Source organism: Leuresthes tenuis, unplaced genomic scaffold, assembly GCF_036924035.1.
Source record: "Leuresthes tenuis unplaced genomic scaffold, fLeuTen1.0.hap1 SCAF_23, whole genome shotgun sequence".
Lineage (NCBI taxonomy): Eukaryota > Metazoa > Chordata > Actinopteri > Atheriniformes > Atherinopsidae > Leuresthes > Leuresthes tenuis.
Window position 1 is genome coordinate 12454326 of NW_027325377.1, and position 24810 is coordinate 12479135.

General features: G+C 43.0%; 6 non-coding genes across 6 annotated transcripts; all 6 read right to left on the minus strand.

Annotated features, from left to right (window-relative positions):
- Positions 1-665: 665 nt before the first annotated feature.
- Positions 666-853, minus strand: LOC140283355 (U2 spliceosomal RNA). The gene has a single exon (XR_011910058.1). It is a non-coding gene; the product is annotated as a U2 spliceosomal RNA (small nuclear RNA).
- Positions 854-1151: 298 nt separating this feature from the next.
- On the minus strand, positions 1152-1263 carry LOC140283553 (U5 spliceosomal RNA). The gene has a single exon (XR_011910148.1). It is a non-coding gene; the product is annotated as a U5 spliceosomal RNA (small nuclear RNA).
- Positions 1264-1674: 411 nt separating this feature from the next.
- On the minus strand, positions 1675-1865 carry LOC140283303 (U2 spliceosomal RNA). The gene has a single exon (XR_011910011.1). It is a non-coding gene; the product is annotated as a U2 spliceosomal RNA (small nuclear RNA).
- Positions 1866-9215: 7350 nt separating this feature from the next.
- On the minus strand, positions 9216-9403 carry LOC140283342 (U2 spliceosomal RNA). Its single transcript, XR_011910046.1, has one exon. It is a non-coding gene; the product is annotated as a U2 spliceosomal RNA (small nuclear RNA).
- Positions 9404-9678: 275 nt separating this feature from the next.
- LOC140283522 (U5 spliceosomal RNA) lies at positions 9679-9792 on the minus strand. Its single transcript, XR_011910120.1, has one exon. It is a non-coding gene; the product is annotated as a U5 spliceosomal RNA (small nuclear RNA).
- A 411-nt stretch (positions 9793-10203) lies between these two features.
- LOC140283475 (U2 spliceosomal RNA) lies at positions 10204-10393 on the minus strand. Its single transcript, XR_011910088.1, has one exon. It is a non-coding gene; the product is annotated as a U2 spliceosomal RNA (small nuclear RNA).
- Between the last annotated feature and the right edge of the window lie 14417 nt (positions 10394-24810).

Below are 24810 nucleotides of genomic sequence, written 5' to 3' on the forward strand. Positions count from 1 at the left end.
GAACCTACTTGTTGCCCGCTTTTCATTAATTATGGGTGGACATTCACACCTTGTCGCAGCCAAACACCTCCGCTCCCTGTTTTGATCATGTATGGTTGGACATTCGCACCTTTTCTCACCCGCTTTTTGCAAACTATGGTCGGCCATTCACAGCTTCCTCTCCACCACACTTGTATGGTGGGATATTCACACCCACTTGCATCCGAAGACCTCCGCCCTCACTTTTGTTGATATTTAGTCGGTCATTCGCACCTTACCCGCTTTTGGCAAACTATGGCCTTCTTGCAGCCAAAAACCTCTGATCTCGCTTTTGATGATGTAAGGTTGGGCATTCAGACCTTGCTTCACCTGCTTTTCACCAAATATAGTCGGACATTCACACCTTCTTGCAGCCGAACACTTCCGCTCCACCTTTTAGTTTTCTCTGGGGCATTCACACCTTTTTTTTCAACGCATTTTATAAAAACACCACAGGAACACCGTATTGAGGCTTTGTTCTGACCGCTCATTCGGTTCGCGTTTCTTTCAAGCAATTCTCCTGGTTAGCCCGCACTCGGCTCGCTCCCAGAGCCGTGTTAAAGTCTACTTCGCATTCACTCTCTTTTCTCAGCAGACTAAAAGAAACTTCCATCCTGCACCGCTGTTTGCTTTTTCACAAGAGCAGAGGAGAGCGCACCGTTCCCAGCGGCACTGCAGTACCGGGTCGATGCTTGGAGTGAACGGAGCAAGCTCCTTTTTCAAATCCTATTGATAAAAATCCATTTAATATGTAGTCCTTGCATAGACATATCACATATTAAACTGATAAAAACAGATACTACACTTGATCTTAGCCAAAAGGCCGAGAAGCAATATCTGTCCACTGGTTCACGTCCGAGGGCCCTTCCTGGCACAATGCGCACTTGTAGCGGTGTTCTTTTTATGGCCATAGTGTCACTTTGCACCTCCACCCACCCGCTGCACTGAGCACTCTTCAACCCTTTTAAATGGTATAACTTTACACTACCGCACGCTCCAGCGAGCACCATTCAAGCAACAACTTTGCACTCCAGCTTTGAACATCGGCACAGTCGCAACAAGTAAGGCGACTCTACTCAGAGAAGTCACTCTGCACAGTAACAAGATTTCTTTTGCACAGACAGAAAGGGCTTCACCCGCAAAGGTAAAGCCTGCCAAAAATAGAAACAATTCATTAGTGCTGCTCTCCACGGAAGTCTTTAGTAAAAGGCGAAAGACGTACATTATGAAGAGAAACCAGAGTACGATTATCCATCACTGCGGGAGCAGGGCATCAGGCTAGTTGGCATAGCCACCTTCCCCATGGTGAGCTTTGCTTGGTTGAGACGCTTGCCCCCCCCCCTTGCTCCTCGGCTGACCAAGTAGGAACAATCGGGCCCTATTCGATGGCTGCCTTGTCTTTTACTCTGTGCAAAAGACAAGGCAGCCACAAACAACATGGGAACACCGTATTGAGGCTTTGTTCTGACCGCTCATTCGGTGTCGCGTTTCTTTCAAGCAATTCTCCCGGTTAGCCCGCACTCGGCTCGCTCCCAGAGCCGTGTTAAAGTCTGCTTCGCATTCACTCTCTTTTCTAAGCAGATTAAAAGAAAGTTTCATCTTGGGCTCCCTGAAACTTCCATCCTGCACCACTGTTTGCTTTTACACAAGAGCAGAGGAGAGCGCACCGTTCCCAGCGGTACTGGAGTACCGGGTCGATGCTTGGAGTGAACGGAGCAAGCTCCTTTTTCAACTCCTATTGATAAAAATCCATTTAATATGTAGTCCTCGCATAGAGGACATATCAGACATTAAACTGATAAGAACAGATACTACACTTGATCTTAGCCAAAAGGCCGAGAAGCGATAACTGTCCACTGGTTCACGTCCGAGGGCCCTTCCTGGCACAATGGGCACTTGTAGCAGTGTTCTTTTTATGGCCATAGTGTCACTTTGCACCTCCGCCCACCCGCTGCACTGAGCTCTCTTCAGCCCTTTTAAATGGTATAACTTTACACTACCGCATGCTCCAGCGAGCACCATTCAAGCAACAACTTTGCACTCCAGCTTCGAACATCGGCACAGTCGCAACAAGTAAGGCGACTCTACTCAGAGAAGTCACTCTGCACAGTAACAAGATTTCTTTTGCACAGACAGAAAGGGCTTCATCCACAAAGGTAAAGCCTGCCAAAAATAGAAACAACTCATTAGTGCTGCTCAACGTTGTACTTTGCAGTAAAAGAAAGAGCAAATCTAAAGTTTCAGGAATCCGAGAATAAGCTTACTTTCTTCTTTCTTCTTCACGATTTAGGATTTTTCTATAAAATGAATTCCTTCACTCAAACTAAATTAAAACTGCTAAACCGCTAATCTGTTAAATGCAAGGCAGATGTCAAATTCACCGAAATAGGATCTAAGGGTATTTGGCCAATCGAGCTGTAGCAGCTTCGGTAAAAGAGTATAAGTTGAAGAGTTTGTGAATAAAGGTGTGCGCACACATAGTGAGTTGTAGGAAAATAGGCAGGGAGCAATGCCGGCTGGGGTATATGTTCTTGTATGTTGTCTGACTGTTTGATTTGAATATGTTGTGTAAGTGTCCTGTTGAATGTTACATGTTTGGGCTTTGACACGCTTCACTGTGGTTGTTAACTGTGTGGTGTGTCCTGAAATGTTATATGTTTGGGCTGTGTGACATGCTTAATGCTTTTCAGTAGCAACCCACTTATTCATATATAGCAACTGACAACATAAGAAGTCCGGACATCTTTGATAGTAGTTGTAGAAGTATCCTTATTGATAATAGATAAACTAATTCATAGTGATAGAACAGTAGATGAAGAGGTGCCTGCACATGTCTCATGAAAATAAAATGGGTGTATGATTGCTGACGGCAGAGCAATACTGCCAAACTTATGAGTTCTTGTGGCAAACTTGATTCAGTGTCTTGACGTGTATACGCTGTTTCGCTGACTTGTCACAAGAAACAAAATGTGTTTGATAAGATCCGACCATTTTATTACGGGAGGATCAGTATGTATGGATTCTGATGTGACTGATAAACCCATTCGTATCTTAAGCATAATCTAATACGTGAGACAACGCCCTGGCACACAATCAAAAAAAAAAAAAGAGAGAGCGGTTTTGTGTCCCCACAGTCCATAATGTAGAAAAGAGAGAAAAAAGCCTTTCTGATTTGGTGTGTGTGCTCACAGTGCAGAGTGTAGAGAAAAGAGAGAAAAGAAAGCCGTTTTGGTGTCACGGGAGTTGTGACTTAAACACACACATTTCTGAATTGAGAAAGGAAATTATTTTAGAGGAAGCACTAGAGTTTAGATCCCACATTTGTTGATAGGCACTCATTTAATTTTTCTTTTAAACAGTTTTAAAGTGAATACTAACTGAGAAATGAAAAAGGTGAAGAGTTTAGAAGCTTGGTTCAAGAGCAAAACTTGGTTTATGATCAGCTGAGTCTCTAAACAGAACAGCAAAGGGCTTCATCGAACATTTAAAAAAGATTCAGATTGTTAGAATATCCAGAATTTATAGAAATGGTGGTGATTACTCTTATTTTCTAGAATGGAAATAACTGCACCATGTCTGTTTTATGAATTTAAGGGGCTAAAAAGTTTTGTTCTCGTTTTTCTATGATTAACCGAATGTATGTGAGAGTCCAAACAGACAGAAGGGTTACGGCCGAGCGCTGGACCTTCCAAAAAAGATGAGACAGGCTGGACCCGTGCCATACTAGTTAAGACCTGCCTGTGGATAACAGGTTCTTTAAACTCTCACAAACTCACACACGTTCGCACACATACACCCATACACACACACATTCTTGAACTTGCTGCAAGATTAAACCTTTGCATTAACTGACTCCAGCAACTCTGAGTCTCATTGAGAGACTTTTCTCAACAATTGGGTCCTCAAACCAGATCTCAACGTTTTTTCCGCTGTCCAGGGTCGGAGCTGAAACCGTGCACGGGGGAGTCCAGTACTCCTAATGAAAGACCCCCTGCTGAATTGCGGTAATTAGGGGCCAGTGTCCACTGAAAGGGGGAAAAAGGGACGAGATCGTACTTTTGAATCAATGGCCAGAAGCCATTGGCAGTGCAGGCATCAACAATAATGGTGTTATTTCACCCATTAACACTTAAGGTACCTCATGCAGTGGCTGTGATATGGTTACTTAACAAAATATCTTTACCAGACATCTCTCCTACATAACAGTTCTTCTTTCACAGCCACACCTTGTTGTCGAGAGATGTGCTACACTTAATCCATCCACACTGCTACCTACCCCACAGATGGAAAGCCTCATGATTGCATGTCAGAAATAACCATCAGTGTTTTACCCAGGCCAGACTTAACTGATATACGTTATGAAAATGCAGAAATAACTATATTTATTCAACAGGTCAAGCAAAAAACCCTGATGGCACAAATGCTACAGGATTTACAGTAGTAACAAAAACTGAAGTTTTCTTAAAACAACCACTACCAAAAAATTACTCTGTTCAAGCGGTCGAATTGGTAGCTTTAACTGAAGCTTGTAAATTAAATAACAAAAAGGTTGTTAACGTTTACACTGACAGTCAGTATGCTAAGTGTGACCAAATTTCATCTACAGAGGCAAAAGTTTGCAAAGCATGGAGATCTGTGAGGGAGTCTTCTGCCTGCAAAGAGAGGGAAGCGAAAACAGGAAAAGATTTAGCTGCTTGCTTAGCTGCAGCATCAGCTCTGGCATTGCCACAAGCAACAGGATCGTCTGAGTTAGTGTGAGCCGCACACTTACAGACCGAGATTGCTGTAGGCAAAAGGATCGCATCAAGAAGATCAGAAACCTGCTTGGAGTTCAGAATAGTTTTACCATCTGATTTAAGGAAATGCCTGTGTTTCCACAGCGCACCAAAGTCATGAACAACACCAAAAGCATATCTGGAATCTGTGTAAATAGTGACTTACCAGCTGCCAACTTACAAGCTTCAGTAAGTGCAATAAGCTCAGTAGTTTGAGCAGAGAAATGTTTAGGAAGAGAACCAGACAACAAAGTGTCATGTGAAGAACATACTGCAAACCAAACACAGTTAGTACCTGTGGCTGGATCACGCAAAGCTGATCCATCTACAAAAAGAATCATGTCAGAGTTTGGAAGAGGAGTCTCTAAAAGATCAGGTCGGGGTGTACAAACTTGTTCCAAAACAGCTTCACAGTCATGAGGCTCCCCATCCTCAGGAGTTGGAAGCAAAGTAGCAGGATTCAGAACAGTACAACGTTTAACAGTGACATTTGGCATATCACAGAGGTGTATCTGAGCCAACGAGCAGTTGAAAGATGTGAAGTTTTCTGCTCGAGAAGAATAATGGCAACAGCATGAGGAACCAAAACAGTCAAATTAGCGTAGCCCACAATATCTTGGGAGGCCAGGACAGCTTTCTCTGCAGCTGCAACAGCACGAAGACAACCAGGCAGGCCTGCAGCCACAGAGTCCAGTTTTGCTGAGAAATGAGCCACTGGCCTTTGCCTGCCCCATGTTCCTGCATAAGAACAGATGTCATACAACCATGCTTCTCATCAACTGCCTGTATGAAAGGTTTATGAGGATCTGGAATGCCAAGTGTTGGTGCTGTTTGAAGAGCCAGCTTAAGCTGACTAAAGGCTGATTCAGCCTCAGGAATCCATGGAACACGATCAGCTGACTGGAGGCCTTTACCATGGATAAGAGCACCTAAGAGAGCTTCGAGAAAAGAGTAGTTAGGAATAAAGTTCCTGCAGTAAGATGTTATACCTAAGAATGACATAAGCTGTTTTTTAGTAACCGGTTTAGGAATGATCTGAACTGCAGCAACACGTTTAGGAGAAAGTGAGCGCCCATCCTTAGAAATCACATGACCCAAAAAGGTGACTTCGTCCTGTACAAACTGTAAATTAGAAAGGCTGGCTTTATGGCCATAAGAAGGAAGATGTTTCAACAGATTCACTGTCTTTTTCACACTGTTGTTTAGATGGACTACATAAAAGGATGTCATCCACATACTGCAAAAGAGCAGAGCCTGTGGTTGATTGAAGTTAATCCAGACTAGCTTTGAGGGCAGCATTGTAAATAGTGGGACTTTCACAGTACCCCTGGCATAACCGGGTAAAAGTCCAAGATCTCCCTTCAAACTAAAAAGCAAACCAAAATGGGCTATCAGGGTGCACTGGCGACAAGTCAACCACTGAGAAAAACTGTGCATCTGATGTAATTTGAGACAAAATAGTGTGTGGGTTGGGCACAGTAGGAGCATGTGGCTGAACTGCAGCATTCACCGCTTGGAGGTCCTGTACAAAACGCCATTCATCTGGCTGGCCAGCATCTTTAATCTTTTTAACAGGAAACAATGGAGTAAGCACAGGTGAATTTTCAAAAGGAACAATAACGCCTGTTTTCTGAAAAGATTGAAAAACAGGTTTAATCCCTTTAATTGCTTCAGGCTTAAAAGGGTATTGTTTTTTTACATGGACAAAAGTCTGATTTAGGGGTGACAATTACTGGTTCACAGCCTTTTATCAACCCCACATCATATTTGCTCTTAGCCCAAAGATCATTGGGCACTTCAGCCAACATGGGTATCGAAGACAAATCTGTTTCAGATAAAAAACATGCTTCAAAATGTGATTCTGTGGTAGGAATTAAGTCCACAGTTCTTTGACAATGCATTGTACTCAAAAATGTTTTTTTGTACGCTGACAATCGTTCAGAAAACATCAAATTTGGATCAGCAGGTGAAACGGTCCACTCCATTTCTCTCTGACATGTAGCAACAAACTCTCCCACACCTTGTCACTGCCAGTGTGTACGTTTGGCCAAGGAAATGTGAGGGCGAGTACCACAAACATTAAAAAAATCGAAGTGCTCTGGAGTGAGCGACACAGCCAATAAAGTAGGCGCACATATTTTTTCACTTCTTCTCATAGTCATTGTCAGGCCCCAAAGAAATGTGTGATGTGAAGTGCAAATCAGTAGGTTGCATGAAATCAGAAAGGGGTGAAACTAACGCTTTTGCTTCTTCCACTAGTTGTTGTGAAAAAGGAGAGCTGGGAAGTTTCCACTCATAAGCATATGTAAGTGCCGATGAATCAAACTGCACTGCTGTGAAAACTTTGTCAGACTGTAACATAACCTTAACACCCTCTGGTGTAGAAGTTAAAATAATGCCTAATTTACACATGAGATCACAGCCCATCAGGTTAATGGGACACAACTCTGATAACAAAAATGAGTGTTTGAAGGAGAGCTCATCGGGAGTGACAACACGCAATGGGCATTGTCATTTTCTCCTTCACAACCTGGCCTGATGCAGACATAGAGTAAACGTGGTTTCCACTTAACTTTGGAGGACAATCAAACTCCCCTGACGTCACTACTGATGAACATAATTTCCTATATTCTGAGAGAAATATCTTTGCTCTAGGACGGAACTAGCATGCAAAACTTTACTACGTGAATCACAGTCGGCAAGCGTTTCTTCACTACACAGAGCAGGAAAAATGTGTGAGTGTGTTTATGCTATCACCCATTAGTGGAGGCTCCGCTGCCGCGTGACGTCCAGAACCTGCCTCCCACCCTCAGTCAGCCTTTTGCCCAATTTCATCACTTTTCAGCTGTGGACAGTCCTTCTTCCAGTGTCCAGTCTGGCCACAGTAAAAACAAATATTCGGATCATAGCTCTGGCGTGGCCCATTTCGACCTCCTCTCCCACACGTCCACGTCTTCGACTTCGGCCTCGTCCTCTGTTTACACACACTGCGTAATACATGGTCATGGCTGCCAAATGCAGCTCCTTTTCACACTTGTCCCTTTTGGTTGTCTTACGCGTCTCAACTTGGTTCTGAGCATGGCGAGCATATCGGCGAACGTCAGCCAAACGAGGACCCTCATACCATCCCACGTAAATGTTCTTTACTTCAGTGGCGACATCTGGCATGAGGCCTTTAATTATTGCATCGCAAACTGTGGCCTTCTCTCAGCCAAACACCTCTGATCTCGCTTTTCATGATGTAAGGTTGGGCATGCAGACCTTGCTTCACCTGCTTTTCACTAAATATAGTCGGACATTCACACCTTCTTGCAGCCGAACACTTCCGCTCCACCTTTTAGTGTTCTATCACACCTTTTTTTTCACCGCATTTTATAGATTATGGTTGGAAATTCTAAACCACTCTCATCCGAAGACCTCTCCTCCCGCTTTTGATCATAGATTGTCAGGCATTCGCACCTTGTCTTACCCGCTTTTTACAAAATTTAGTCGAACATTCACACCTTTTTGCAGCCGAACACAGTTTTTTGCAGCCGAATTTGGGCATTCGAACCTTTTCATACCCACTTTTTACCAACTATGGTCGGACATTCACACCGTCTTACAGCGGAACACCTCCGCTCCCTCTTTTGATGGTGTATGTTCGGGCATTCGAACCTTTTCTTACCCGCTTTTGACAAACTATGCTTGGACATTCAAACCTTCTTGTAGCCGAACACATCCACTCCTGCTTTTGATGATGTATGGTTGGGCATTCGAACCTACTTGTTGCCCGCTTTTCATTAATTATGGGTGGACATTCACACCTTGTCGCAGCCAAACACCTCCGCTCCCTGTTTTGATCATGTATGGTTGGACATTCGCACCTTTTCTCACCCGCTTTTTGCAAACTATGGTCGGCCATTCACAGCTTCCTCTCCACCATACTTGTATGGTGGGATATTCACACCCACTTGCATCCGAAGACCTCTGCCCCCACTTTTGTTGATATTTAGCCGATCATTCGCACCTTACCCGCTTTTGGCAAACTATGGCCTTCTTGCAGCCAAAAACCTCTGATCTCGCTTTTGATGATGTAAGGTTGGGCATTCAGACCTTGCTTCACCTGCTTTTCACCAAATATAGTCGGACATTCACACCTTCTTGCAGCCGAACACTTCCGCTCCACCTTTTAGTTTTCTATGGGGCATTCACACCTTTTTTTACACCGCATTTTATAAAAACACCACAGGAACACCGTATTGAGGCTTTGTTCTGACCGCTCATTCGGTGTCGCGTTTCTTTCAAGCAATTCTCCTGGTTAGCCCGCACTCGGCTCGCTCCCAGAGCCGTGTTAAAGTCTGCTTCGCATTCACTCTCTTTTCTCAGCAGATTAAAGAAACTTCCATCCTGCACCGCTGTTTGCTTTTTCACAAGAGCAGAGGAGAGCGCACCGTTCCCAGCGGCACTGCAGTACCGGGTCGATGCTTGGAGTGAACGGAGCAAGCTCCTTTTTCAACTCCTATTGATAAAAATCCATTTAATATGTAGTCCTTGCATAGACATATCACATATTAAACTGATAAGTACAGATACTACACTTGATCTTAGCCAAAAGGCCGAGAAGCGATAACTGTCCACTGGTTCACGTCCGAGGGCCCTTCCTGGCACAATGCGCACTTGTAGCGGTGTTCGTTTTATGGCCATAGTGTCACTTTGCACCTCCGCCCACCCGCTGCACTGAGCACTCTTCAACCCTTTTAAATGGTATAACTTTACACTACCGCACGCTCCAGCGAGCACCATTCAAGCAACATCGGCACAGTCGCAACAAGTAAGGCGACTCTACTCAGAGAAGTCACTCTGCACAGTAACAAGATTTCTTTTGCACAGACAGAAAGGGCTTCACCCGCAAAGGTAAAGCCTGCCAAAAATAGAAACAATTCATTAGTGCTGCTCTCCACGGAAGTCTTTAGTAAAAGGCGAAAGACTTGTACATTATGAAGAGAAACCAGTGTATGATTATCCATCACTGCGGGAGCAGGGCATCAGGCTAGTTGGCATAGCCACCTTCCCCATGGTGAGCTTTGCTTGGTTGAGACGCTTGCTCCCCCCCCTTGCTCCTCGGCTGACCAAGTAGGAACAATCGGGCCCTATTCGATGGCTGCCTTGTCTTTTACTCTGTGCAAAAGACAAGGCAGCCACAAACAACACGGGAACACCGTATTGAGGCTTTGATCTGACTGCTCATTCGGTGTCGCGTTTCTTTCAAGCAATTCTCCCGGTTAGCCCGCACTCGGCTCGCTCCCAGAGCCGTGTTAAAGTCTGCTTCGCATTCACTCTCTTTTATCAGCAGATTAAAAGAAAGTTTCATCTTAGGCTCCCTGAAACTTCCATCCTGCACCGCTGTTTGCTTTTTCACAAGAGCAGAGGAGAGCGCACCGTTCCCAGCGGCACTGCAGTACCGGGTCGATGCTTGGAGTGAACGGAGCAAGCTCCTTTTTCAACTCCTATTGATAAAAATCCATTTAATATGTAGTCTCGCATAGAGGACATATCAGACATTAAACTGATAAGAACAGATACTACACTTGATCTTAGCCAAAAGGCCGAGAAGCGATAACTGTCCACTGGTTCACGTCCGAGGGCCCTTCCTGGCACAATGCGCACTTGTAGCGGTGTTCTTTTTATGGCCATAGTGTCACTTTGCACCTCCGCCCACCCGCTGCACTGAGCACTCTTCAGCCCTTTTAAATGGTATAACTTTACACTACCACACGCTCCAGCGAGCACCATTCAAGCAACAACTTTGCACTCCAGCTTCGAACATCGGCACAGTCGCAACAAGTAAGGCGACTCTACTCAGAGAAGTCACTCTGCACAGTAACAAGATTTCTTTTGCACAGACAGAAAGGGCTTCATCCGCAAAGGTAAAGCCTGCCAAAAATAGAAACAACTCATTAGTGCTGCTCAACGTTGTACTTTGCAGTAAAAGAAAGAGCAAATCTAAAGTTTCAGGAATCCGAGAATAAGCTTACTTTCATGAGTTCTTCACGATTTCGGATTTTGCTATAAAATGAATTCCTTCACTCAAACTAAATTAAAACTGCTAAACCGCTAATCTGTTACATACAAGGCAGATGTCAAATTCACCGAAATAGGATCTAAGGGTATTTGGCCAATCGAGCTGTAGCAGCTTCGGTAAAAGAGTATAAGTTGAAGAGTTTGTGAATAAAGGTGTGCGCACACATAGTTAGTTGTAGGAAAATAGGCAGGGAGCAATGCCGGCTGGGGTATATGTTCTTGTATGTTGTCTGACTGTTTGATTTGAATGTGTTGTGTAAGTGTCCTGAAATGTTATATGTTTGGGCTGTGTGACATGCTTAATGCTTTTCAGTAGCAACCCACTTATTCATATATAGCAACTGACAACATAAGAAGTCCGGACATACTTTGATAGTAGTTGTAGAAGTATCCTTATTGATAATAGATAAACTAATTCATAGTGATAGAACAGTAGATGAACAGGTGCCTGCACATGTCTCATGAAAATAAAATGGGTGTATGATTGCTGACGGCAGAGCAATACTGCCAAACTTATGAGTTCTTTTGGCAAACTTGATTCAGTGTCTTGACGTGTATACGCTGTTTCGCTGACTTGTCACAAGAAACAAAGTGTGTTTGATAAGATCCGACCATTTTATTACGGGAGGATCAGTATGTATGGATTCTGATGTGACTGATAAACCCATTCGTATCTTAAGCATAATCTAATACGTGAGACAACGCCCTGGCACACAATCAAAAAAAAAAGAGAGTGAGCGGTTTTGTGTCCCCACAGTCCATAATGTAGAAAAGAGAGAAAAAAGCCTTTCTGATTTGGTGTGTGTGCTCACAGTGCAGAGTGTAGAGAAAAGAGAGAAAAGAAAGCCGTTTTGGTGTCACGGGTGTTGTGACTTACACACACACATTTCTGAATTGAGAAAGGAAATTATTTTAGAGGAAGCACTAGAGTTTAGATCCCACATTTGTTGATAGGCATTCATTTAATTTTTCTTTTAATCAGTTTTAAAGTGAATACTAACTGAGAAATGAAAAAGGTGAAGAGTTTAGAAGCTTGGTTCAAGAGCAAAACTTGGTTTATGATCAGCTGAGTCTCTAAACAGAACAGCAAAGGGCTTCATCGAACATTTAAAAAAGATTCAGATTGTTAGAATATCCAGAATTTATAGGAATGGTGGTGATTACTCTTATTTTCTAGAATGGAAATAACTGCACCATGTCTGTTTTATGAATTTAAGGGGCTAAAAAGTTTTGTTCTCGTTTTTCTATGATTAACCGAATGTATGTGAGAGTCCAAACAGACAGAAGGGTTACGGCCGAGCGCTGGACCTTCCAAAAAAGATGAGACAGGCTGGACCTGTGCCATACTAGTTAAGACCTGCCTGTGGATAACAGGTTCATTAAACTCTCACATACACAAACTCACACACGTTCGCACACATACACCCATTCACACACACATTCTTGAACTTGCTGCAAGATTAAACATTTGCATTAACTGACTCCAGCAACTCTGAGTCTCATTGAGAGACTTTTCTCAACAATTGGGTCCGCAAACCAGATCTCAACGTTTTTTCCGCTTTCCAGGGTCGGAGCTGAAACCGTGCACAGGGGGGTGCAGTACTCCTAATGAAAGACCCCCTGCTGAATTGCGGTAATTAGGGGCAAGTGTCCACTGAAAGGGGGAAACAGGGACGAGATCGTACTTTTGAATCAATGGCCAGAAGCCATTGGCAGTGCAGGCATCAACAATAATGGTGTTATTTCACCCATTAACACTTAAGGTACCTCATGCAGTGGCTGTGATATGGTTACTTAACAAAATATCTTTACCAGACATCTCTCCTACATAACAGTTCTTCTTTCACAGCCACACCTTGTTGTCGAGAGATGTGCTACACTTAATCCATCCACACTGCTACCTACCCCACAGATGGAAAGCCTCATGATTGCATGTCAGAAATAACCATCAGTGTTTTACCCAGGCCAGACTTAACTGATATACGTTATGAAAATGCAGAAATAACTATATTTATTCAACAGGTCAAGCAAAAAACCCTGATGGCACAAATGCTACAGGATTTGCAGTAGTAACAGAAACTGAAGTTTTCTTAAAACACCAACTACCAAAAAATTACTCTGTTCAAGCAGTCGAATTGGTAGCTTTAACTGAAGCTTGTAAATTAAATAACAAAAAGGTTGTTAACGTTTACACTGACAGTCAGTATGCCTTCTCAACTGTACATGTGTTAACACAGCATTGGAAAAACAGGTATGTTGACATCCACAGCTAAATGTATAAACTACAAATATTTTAGCATTATTAGATGTTATTCAATTGCCATCTACAATAGACTCGTATGAATGACCGGAAGGAAAACCATACTGCCAAAGAATTTGTTTGAATATGCTGCAGTATTGAGCCACGGACCATGTCATGTCTCAACAGGAGGGATGGAAGCAATAATGAACAAGGTTTTTACAGCATATGGTTTTACTAATTATTGAATTTTTTTTTTTAGAATAAATAAATGAATAAAGTTTTGTCTAGCAGGTCAAATATGTGCAAAATACATTCCACAGGGCAATCTAAGACCAAAACGAAGATAATTCCCTAAGCCAGTGTATCTTTTTCAACATATTTGTTTGTATTTCATTATTTCATTATTGTGTAGATTTCATTGAACTAAATTAATGTTAAGGGAAACGATTCTGCTCAGTGACAACAGAGGTTTTTACCAAATGGTCTGAAATATTTCCATGTGCACAAGCAGATGCACTCTCAGTAGCAAAATCACGCGTAAAATAACTCATTTCTAGATTTGAAATTCCTGAAAAGATCTTCAGTGATAATTTGACACACTTTGTAAACTATGTCATCTCACTGATGGCAAAGAACTTAAAATAGATCTTAGAAACCACTGTGATATAGAAGGTTTCGCTAACACATTGGAATTGTTTTACTATTTACATATGCATGTGCAGTGAAGAATTGCTTGCTGCTGATAAATGCAAAGAAGAACAGCTTACACATAGATGCTCACATATAGGCTGCTGAATGCAATGAAGACCTGCTTATCCAGTAAAGTTCAATGTCAATGTGTAATATTCAATTAGGATTTGCAAAACAGTGAAGTTAAACAATGAATGGGTCCATAGTCGGTATGAGAAGACTACAGGAATATTTACCTGGGTGTACGTTCAAACAGAGATGAGAAAATTGCGATAAATTATTGTTTGTTTGTTTGTTAGTATGTATATGAATGTTATGTGTATAAACTGTGTTGAGTTGTAGTTACTCAGTAGTGTCTCAGTGAAACAACCGACGGGGGAAGCCTTGCGGTGACAACAAAAGCAGTGTTTTACTGATCAGTCAAGTTGCTCCAGTGTACTCCATACAAACTGGTTGGCTACTGAAGGGATAGAAAATGGGGAATACTTGTTTTAAAGCAAACAAGGAATTAGATGGGAAAAATACATGTTTTAACGGGACCCAGACAATATTATATAGATGTCGCCACTGAAGTAAAGAACATTTACGTGGGATGGTGTGAGGGTCCTCGTTTGGCTGACGTTCGCCGATATGCTCGCCATGCTCAGAACCAAGTTGAGACGCGTAAGACAACCAAAAGGGACAAGTGTGAAAAGGAGCTGCATGTGGCAACCATGACCATGTATTACGCAGTTGGTGTAAACAGAGGACGAGGCCGAAGTCGAAGACGTGGACGTGTGGGAGAGGAGCCACGCCAGAGCTATGATCCGAATATTTGTTTTTACTGTGGCCAGACTGGACACTGGAAGAAGGACTGTCCACAGCTAAAAAGTGATGAAATTGGGCAAAAGGCTGACTGAGGGTGGGAGGCAGGTTCTGGACGTCACGCGGCAGCGGAGCCTCCACTAATGGGTGATAGCACAAACACACTCACACATTTTTCCTGCTCTGTGTAGTGAAGCAATGCTTGCCGACTGTGATTCACGTAGTAAAGTTTTGCATGCTATTTCCGTCCTAGAGCAAAGATATTTCTCTCAGAATATAGGAACTTATGTTCATCAGTAGTGACGTCAGGGGAGTTTGATTGTCCTCCAAAGTTAAGTGGAAACCACGTTTACTGTATGTCTGCATCAGGCCAGGTTGTGAAGGAGAAAATGACAATGCCCATTGCGTGTTTTCACTCCCGATGAGCTCTCCTTCAAACACTCATTTTTGTTATCAGAGTTGTGTCCCATTAACCTGATGGGCTGTGATCTCATGTGTAAATTAGGCATTATTTTAACTTCTACACCAGAGGGTGTTAAGGTTATGTTACAGCCTGACAAAGTTTTCACAGCAGTGCAGTTTGATTCATCGGCACTTACATATGCTTATGAGTGGAAACTTCCCAGCTCTCCTTTTTCACAACAACTAGTGGAAGAAGCAAAAGCGTTAGTTTCACCCCTTTCTGATTTCATGCAACCTACTGATTTGCACTGCACATCACACATTTCTTTGGGGCCTGACAATGACTATGAGAAGAAGTGAAAAAATATGTGCGCCTACTTTATTGGCTGTGTCGCTCACTCCAGAGCATTTCGATTTTTTTAATGTTTGTGGTACTCGCCCTCACATTTCCTTGGCCAAACGTACACACTGGCAGTGACAAGGTGTGGGAGAGTTTGTTGCTACATGTCAGAAAGAAATGGAGTGGACTGTTTCACCTGCTGATCCAAATTTGATGTTTTCTGAACGATTGTCAGCATACAAAAAAACATTTTTGAGTACAATGCATTGTCAAAGAACTGTGGACTTAATTCCTACCACAGAATCACATTTCGAAGCATGTTTTTTATCTGAAACAGATTTGTCTTCGATACCCATGTTGGCTGAAGTGCCCAATGATCTTTGGGCTAAGAGCAAATATGATGTGGGGTTGATAAAAGGCTGTGAACCAGTAATTGTCACCCCTAAATCAGACTTTTGTCCATGTAAAAAACAATACCCTTTTAAGCCTGAAGCAATTAAAGGGATTAAACCTGTTTTTCAATCTTTTCAGAAAACAGGCGTTATTGTTCCTTTTGAAAATTCACCTGTGCTTACTCCATTGTTTCCTGTTAAAAAGATTAAAGATGCTGGCCAGCCAGATGAATGGCGTTTTGTACAGGACCTCCAAGCGGTGAATGCTGCAGTTCAGCCACATGCTCCTACTGTGCCCAACCCACACACTATTTTGTCTCAAATTACATCAGATGCACAGTTTTTCTCAGTGGTTGACTTGTCGCCAGTGCACCCTGATAGCCCATTTTGGTTTGCTTTTTAGTTTGAAGGGAGATCTTGGACTTTTACCCGGTTATGCCAGGGGTACTGTGAAAGTCCCACTATTTACAATGCTGCCCTCAAAGCTAGTCTGGATTAACTTCAATCAACCACAGGCTCTGCTCTTTTGCAGTATGTGGATGACATCATTTTATGTAGTCCATCTAAACAACAGTGTGAAAAAGACCAAATGACTCAAATAACTTTCTTGCTTTCAAAATTTTTCCTCTAGTGACGCTGACTTAGAGAGGGATGAAGATAATCATGTTTAATTGTTCATGTTTTGATTGTTTATCATTGGACCCTTTATTACTATGATGCCTGCATTTTAAACTCACGTTGTGTGCAAATGCAGGCTGATGTTTTACAGATAAAGTTATTATTTTCCTTGTTTCTTTTGGGTTGATTAATATAATGGTATTATTATAATCAAAAGGGAGGAATGTAATGGAAAATAATTCTTATATGCATTGTATTGAGTGTTATTGTGTATAACCTGCAAATGACCGAGCTGCAAGGTACCACCCTGCCCTGTTTTCTTAAATTCCTCTTTACAATGGTGGGCTTGTTATAATGAGATAGCTGCACTTTAGGGGGGACAGGGTTAGGCTGGTATTTACGAGTGTGTCTGGGTAACCTCAACTGATGGTTGGGGAGGAAAGTTAGAAGAACAATCAATTATACCCAAAAACAGATGACGTGATGAGCGGGCAATATAACTGTGTGTTTTTGCTTCAGTGGTCAGAGCAACTCTGTATTCTGTACTGTGTTGTTCTCTCTTGCAAGATATTATTATTAAAGTCTCTTATCTCCTCACAAGAAAATAACTGACTCCCCAAATGCAAGTGTCAGGACAAATGATCAAACTTCTCCAAGCTTCAGTCTGCAGAGAAGTACAAGACAGGGTTGCTCACTTTCTCCCTCACTTTTTGCTATTTTCATCAAACCTTTAGCAGCTGCTATCAGACAAGATAGAAATATTAAAGACATCCAACCCCAAAATATTGAGCATAAAATAAGTCTTTATGCTGATGATGTATTACTTTTCCTTCAGAACTCACAGACGTCTCTCACTCACGATCACACTCATAAATAAATTCTCAGCACTTTCTGACTACTCTATCAATTGGTCTAAGACCACAGTTCTGCCCATTAACTGTAGGGTCCAGAATATACCTGCGATCACTTTACAGTCAGGAAAGATTAGATATTTAGGCATAAACATTTCCTCCAGGCTCTCAGAGCTAACAAAGCTAATTTATGTGCAATTATTAAAGACAGTAGAGGACAATCTCTCTCGTTGGAAGTCCTTACCTATATCACTTATGGGGAGAGTTACAACCATTAAAATGATGATACTACCAAAAGTTAACTATTTGTTCTCAATGATCCCCATAAAACCAACCTGCTACTTGGTTTAAGTCACTAGATTCATGCATCTCCAAATTTCCGTGGAAAAACAAACCACCACGTATTAGTTTAAAAACCCTACAGAAGACCAAGGACAGTGGTGGATTAGATTTACCTAATTTTCAGCACTATTCCTTAGCCAATAGGTTACGGTATATATCAAAATGGTTTAAACCTAGCCCAATAGATGAACATGGATAAATATAGAACAAGCATTGTGTGATAATCTGGAAATCTCTGACCTGCCACTTATTAGTCAAAACGTAAAAAATCACAAATGTTTCAAAAGCATTAACATCAGCACCTCTCTGACAGCCTGGTGGGAATTTCTTAAAATAACAAAGTCTTCACTTGTCCCGTGTAAGCTTACACCCATCTGGAACAATCCTGACATCCTGCAAAACAAAAAAATGCTAAACTTTACTCTGTGGAAGATCAAAGGAATCAAACATCTGGAACATATAATCCAAAATGGACATTTTATTTCATTTGATGAGCTCATATCACAACATGAGATAGGCAGCAATAAATTCCTAGAATATCAACAACTTAAGTCTATAATAACAAAGAAATATATCCTCCACCAACCAGACTTACAACTCCCGATTAGGGTAGCAGAATTTCTAAGCATCTGCACCCCAAAACTACTATCAAAAATATATAAATTATTGTCTAAGATAGATGACACAATGTCTCTACCGTCCTCAAAATGGGAGGCAGATTTATCCATCAGTTCTAGTCATAGCTTCTGGCCACAAATATGTTTGAACACCTTCAGAATGACTCAAAATCCTAATTTACAGCTCATACAATACAAAATTCTTCATAGAACACACTATACAGGACAAAGGATGTTCAGGATGGGTCTAACACACTCAAACATCTGCTCACATTGCACAGATAACACACCTGATGATTATGCACACGCTTTGTGGTTTTGTGCGCCTGTCCAGAAGTTCTGGCTTGAAGTCTGTGCGGACCTATCAACATGGCTAAAGTGTAGCATTCCTGCATGCCCCACACTGTGCATACTGGGTGACTTAGACAACATCAACGTGGAATTTAGCTTAGCACACATGATCCTCACAGTGTTATGTATAGCAAAGAAAACTATTCTCATGAACTGGAAAGCGAAGAACAATCTGTGTATTAACCAGTTTAGAAATTTTCTTTTAGATTATATTAGCATGGAAACAATGTCTGCCTCCTCAAAACATCAATTGGCTGAATTTAATTCTCTCTGGTCCCCTCTGATTAGCTTGATCACATAGTGTTGGTGGTGGGTTGCTGTCCCGTCGCTCTGGGCGGTTGGGTGTGTGCTGGGGGGGGCTGTGTGGCTTCGGGCGTCTGGTGGTCTCTCGGGTCGTGGGGACCGGGTTGGTCATTGCTGGGGGGGACTGTGTGTCGGGCTTGGAGGGCAGTTTTGGGGGCTTGCGGGTGGGGCTGTCTGGCGGTGTGGGGCGGGGTCCCTTAGGGGCCTTGGGGTGGTGGCTGCTGGCTCTGTACCGGGTGACCGGGCCGCTCTGGCGTGGGTGGTGGAGCTGGGCCTGGACCTGGTGGCTTGCCGCTGCCTTGCGCCCGGGGCGGGGCCCTGCCTGTGCCTGGGGGGTCTGGGTTGCCCTGGACATGCCACAATATGCGTGGGTTGGTGCAGATCCTGGTGCCGGCCTTGTTGCTCTGGGAACTCCAAGGTGTCCGCAGGTGGTTATTTTTTTTAGGGTGTTGGGGCGTGCGGTGAGGGGGAGGGGGTCTGTGTGGGGGTGTGCTTTTCCCCTGTTGGGGGGGGCCTGGGTGATGGTGGGTCTCGCTGCTGCGACTGGTGTGACCGGGTGATTTGTTTGTTTGTTTGTTTGATTTTTGTTGTTGTTTGTTTGTTTTTGTAGAGGTCCTCCGGGGTGGGGTTGGGTTGAGTGGGGTGGGGCGGGATGGGTTCCTTCTGGGGGTACAGTAGCTCCCGGAATATGGTGACTGCAGGCCCCGAGCCTGGTGGACATCAGGCCCTCCTGCCCTGTGTTGGGTCCCAGGTAGCGGGGATGCCTATTGCAGCCAGTCTCTGGCTGCCCTCTCCGGGGTGGGAGGGACCAGGAGGATGAATTAATTATTCTGCTAGTTTATATATTGTAAACATAAACAATAAACATTTATAAAACTTCCCTTGGCAAAGCAAATCTGTTTGGCATAAAGGTATTCAGACTACAATTCTGCTGCCATAATGCACAATTCCGGATTTTGATATAAAATGAATTCCTTCACTCAAACCAAGTTAAAACTGCTTTGTCCTTCATATTTTTGCATGTCTAAATAGGTTTCAGGCATAAAATTCTTCATATTACCCTGTATGTGAAAGAAGCATACTTGTGATGGAGCAATACACTCCTTTTGGGTAACCTAAACTGATGGTTGGGGAGGAAAGTTAGAAGAACAATCAACTATCAACCAAAGACAGATGACGTGATGAGCGGGCAATATAACTGTGTGTTTTTGCTTCAGTGGTCAGAGCAACTCTGTATTCTGTACTGTGTTGTTCTCTCTTTCAAGATATTATTATTAAAGCCTCTTATCTCCTCAGAAGAAAATAACTGACTCTGTGCGTTACTAAATTTCCACCACAATTTTGGCGTCACGAACAGGATCCCTCGACTGGTGTCTCTGGACCGGATCGCAGTGCATGGCCAGCCTGGACTGAAGTAGCTGTTCCAGCCTCATACCTCCAAGGCCTTTTCTGAGAGAGAGGACTGGCAGGTCCTTTCTTGAATACCAGCGCTGGGATCATTTTTGAAATATGATAGTCTGAGACGATAGGACTGCTTTTTAGTTTTTATTTGAATAAAAGAGTGTTTCCCGGTTGTGTCATCAGTGAGACAGAGATTTCATGAGTAAGTGAAACTTTTGAAGCAGTCCGAAGAAGTGTGAAGTACTCCGAAGAAGTGTGAGTACAGATTAAGGTCCTCATTGGAGACGTCCTTTGAGTGAAGGAATATATTTCCCCATTCCAAGTCTGAGAATGGGAAACAGTAGGTCTCAGACTTTTGACCCTACCGGGGGACCTAAGCATGATGAAATGAAAAAGACATATGGTCCAGAGGTTTTCCACCTGAAGGTTCTTTTAGTATGTTAGAAATAAGAAAATTAGAAGAAAAGTTTTGCAAATATGAGAAAGAGATGAAGCAAAAAAAAGAAAATTAAGTTTAAATAAGAAGTAAGAAAGGTATAGAATTTTGGAAAAAATAAAGTGTATTAAGAGAAAGAAAGGAAAATGTTAAACAAATGCCATGACGGAATGATGATAATAATTTAGTATTAGCTGTGCCGGATCCAGACCTGGACTCCTGCCCTGCAACAACAACAGCCAGCCCTGCCACAAGCCTCTGGCTCTCGGGAAGAAGGGACTTCTTCCATCCTCCCTCTGGAAGAAATTCCATCATTCTCACAACATCAGTTACATAGGTCTGATGATGAGGAAAAGGAAGACGTTTGGTTCTCCAGCGTACCTGCCCAAGAACTTTTAACGCAAGTGACAAAAATCCTTTACCCACAATCTGGACTTCAGAGATCTAAACGTGAGAAAAAACAAAACCAGATTCAAACCATGCCTATGGTTAAAGTTGCAGTTCCCACTGGACCATTACTGGTTTATCGACCCTGGACTGAGACTGACATCATGGAAGCATAACAATGCTTACCAGATCCAGAGATTTCTGGACCCCATTTTGCTGACGAGTTGCGAGATTTCTGCGCACAATCTGCCCGACTGGGGTTGAATTGCGTCGCATATTGGCAAAAAAGTTCAAACCGACCGACCTCTGCAAAATAGAGGCCAGTATGCTACAACTGGATTTGCGACCTACCAACAGTGAACGAGGACATAATGATAACGCTCAATATGAAGCAGCCATCCAAAGACTGTGTCAAGCCATCACCACTCAATTTCCAACCAAAATCAATATGTCCCACATTTACACCTGCAAACAGAAACCCGGTGAAGGGACTGATGATTTTGTACACCGCATCCTTGAGGAAGTCAGCAAGCACAGCGGTCATCAGAGACCAAGGGATTTGGGTAATGAATCAGGACCATGGGAGAGTATTGCATGCAATGCAATAATTAAAGGCCTCATGCCAGATGTCGCCACTGAAGTAAAGAACATTTACGTGGGATGGTGTGAGGGTCCTCGTTTGGCTGACGTTCGCCGATATGTTTGCCATGCTCATAACCAAGTTGAGACGCGTAAGACAACCAAAAGGGACAAGTGTGAAAAGGAGCTGCATTTGGCAGCCATGACCATGTATTACGCAGTTGGTGTAAACAGAGGACGAGGCCGAAGTTGAAGACGTGGACGTGTGGGAGAGGAGGTCGAAATGGGCCACGCCAGAGCTATGATCCGAATATTTGTTTTTACTGTGGCCAGACTGGACACTGGAAGAAGGACTGTCCACAGCTGAAAAGTGATGAAATTGGGCAAAAGGCTGACTGAGGGTGGGAGGCAGGTTCTGGACGTCACGCGGCAGCGGAGCCTCCACTGATGGGTGATAGCACAAACACACTCACACATTTTTCCTGCTCTGTGTAGTGAAGAAACGCTTGCCGACTGTGATTCACGTAGTAAAGTTTTGCATGCTATTTCCGTCCTAGAGCAAAGATATTTCTTTCAGAATATAGGAACTTATGTTCATCAGTAGTGACGTCAGGGGAGTTTGATTGTCCTCAAAAGTTAAGTGGAAACCACGTTTACTGTATGTCTGCCTCAGGCCAGGTTGTGAAGGAGAAAATGACAATGCCCATTGCGTGTTGTCACTCCCGATGAGCTCTCCTTCAAACACTAATTTTTGTTATCAGAGTTGTGTCCCATTAACCTGATGGGCTGTGATCTCATGTGTAAATTAGGCATTATTTTAACTTCTACACCAGAGGGTGTTAAGGTTATGTTACAGCCTGACAAAGTTTTCACAGCAGTGCAGTTTGATTCATCGGCACTTACATATGCTTATGAGTGGAAACTTCCCAGCTCTCCTTTTTCACAACAACTAGTGGAAGAAGCAAAAGCGTTAGTTTCACCCCTTTCTGATTTCATGCAACCTACTGATTTGCACTGCACATCACACATTTCTTCGGGGCCTGACAATGACTATGAGAAGAAGTGAAAAAATATGTGCGCCTACTTTATTGGCTGTGTCGCTCACTCCAGAGCACTTCGATTTTTTTAATGTTTGTGGTACTCGCCCTCACATTTCCTTGGCCAAATGTACACACTGGCAGTGACAAGGTGTGGGAGAGTTTGTTGCTACATGTCAGAAAGAAATGGAGTGGACCGTTTCACCTGCTGATCCAAATTTGATGTTTTCTGAACGATTGTCAGCATACAAAAAAACATTTTTGAGTACAATGCATTGTCAAAGAACTGTGGACTTAATTCCTACCACAGAATCACATTTTGAAGCATGTTTTTTATCTGAAACAGATTTGTCTTCGATACCCATGTTGGCTGAAGTGCCCAATGATCTTTGGGCTAAGAGCAAATATGATGTGGGGTTGATAAAAGGCTGTGAACCAGTAATTGTCACCCCTAAATCAGACTTTTGTCCATGTAAAAAACAATACCCTTTTAAGCCTGAAGCAATTAAAGGGATTAAACCTGTTTTTCAATCTTTTCAGAAAACAGGCGTTATTGTTCCTTTTGAAAATTCACCTGTGCTTACTCCATTGTTTCCTGTTAAAAAGATTAAAGATGCTGGCCAGCCAGATGAATGGCGTTTTGTACAGGACCTCCAAGCGGTGAATGCTGCAGTTCAGCCACATGCTCCTACTGTGCCCAACCCACACACTATTTTGTCTCAAATTACATCAGATGCACAGTTTTTCTCAGTGGTTGACTTGTCGCCAGTGCACCCTGATAGCCCATTTTGGTTTGCTTTTTAGTTTGAAGGGAGATCTTGGACTTTTACCCGGTTATGCCAGGGGTACTGTGAAAGTCCCACTATTTACAATGCTGCCCTCAAAGCTAGTCTGGATTAACTTCAATCAACCACAGGCTCTGCTCTTTTGCAGTATGTGGATGACATCCTTTTATGTGGTCCATCTAAACAACAGTGTGAAAAAGACAGTGAATCTGTTGAAACATCTTCCTTCTTATGGCCATAAAGCCAGCCTTTCTAAGTTACAGTTTGTACAGGACGAAGTCACCTTTTTGGGTCATGTGATTTCTAAGGATGGGCGCTCACTTTCTCCTAAACGTGTTGCTGCAGTTCAGATCATTCCTAAACCGGTTACTAAAAAACAGCTTATGTCATTCTTAGGTATAACATCTTACTGCAGGAACTTTATTCCTAACTACTCTTTTCTCGAAGCTCTCTTAGGTGCTCTTATCCATGGTAAAGGCAGCTGCAGTTCTGACATGCAGCTCCAGCCTTTAGTGAGCTTAAGCTGGCTCTTCAAACAGCACCAACACTTGGCATTCCAGATCCTCATAAACCTTTCATACAGGCAGTTGATGAGAAGCATGGTTGTATGACATCTGTTCTTATGCAGGAACATGGGGCAGGCAAAGGCCAGTGGCTCATTTCTCAGCAAAACTGGACTCTGTGGCTGCAGGCCTGCCTGGTTGTCTTCGTGCTGTTGCAGCTGCAGAGAAAGCTGTCCTGGCCTCCCAAGATATTGTGGGCTACGCTAATTTGACTGTTTTGGTTCCTCATGCTGTTGCCTTTATTCTTCTCGAGCAGAAAACTTCACATCTTTCAACTGCTCGTTGGCTCAGATACACCTCTGTGATATGCCAAATGTCACTGTTAAACGTTGTACTGTTCTGAATCCTGCTACTTTGCTTCCGACTCCTGAGGATGGGGAGCCTCATGACTGTGAAGCTGTTTTGGAACAAGTTTGTACACCCCGACCTGATCTTTTAGAGACTCCTCTTCCAAACTCTGACATGATTCTTTTTGTAGATGGATCAGCTTTGCGTGATCCAGCCACAGGTACTAACTGTGTTTGGTTTGCAGTATGTTCTTCACATGACACTTTGTTGTCTGGTTCTCTTCCTAAACATTTCTCTGCTCAAACTACTGAGCTTATTGCACTTACTGAAGCTTGTAAGTTGGCAGCTGGTAAGTCTGTCACTATTTACACAGATTCCAGATATGCTTTTGGTGTTGTTCATGACTTTGGTGCGCTGTGGAAACACAGGCATTTCCTTAAATCAGATGGTAAAACTATTCTGAACTCCAAGCAGGTTTCTGATCTTCTTGATGCGATCCTTTTGCCTACAGCAATCTCGGTCTGTA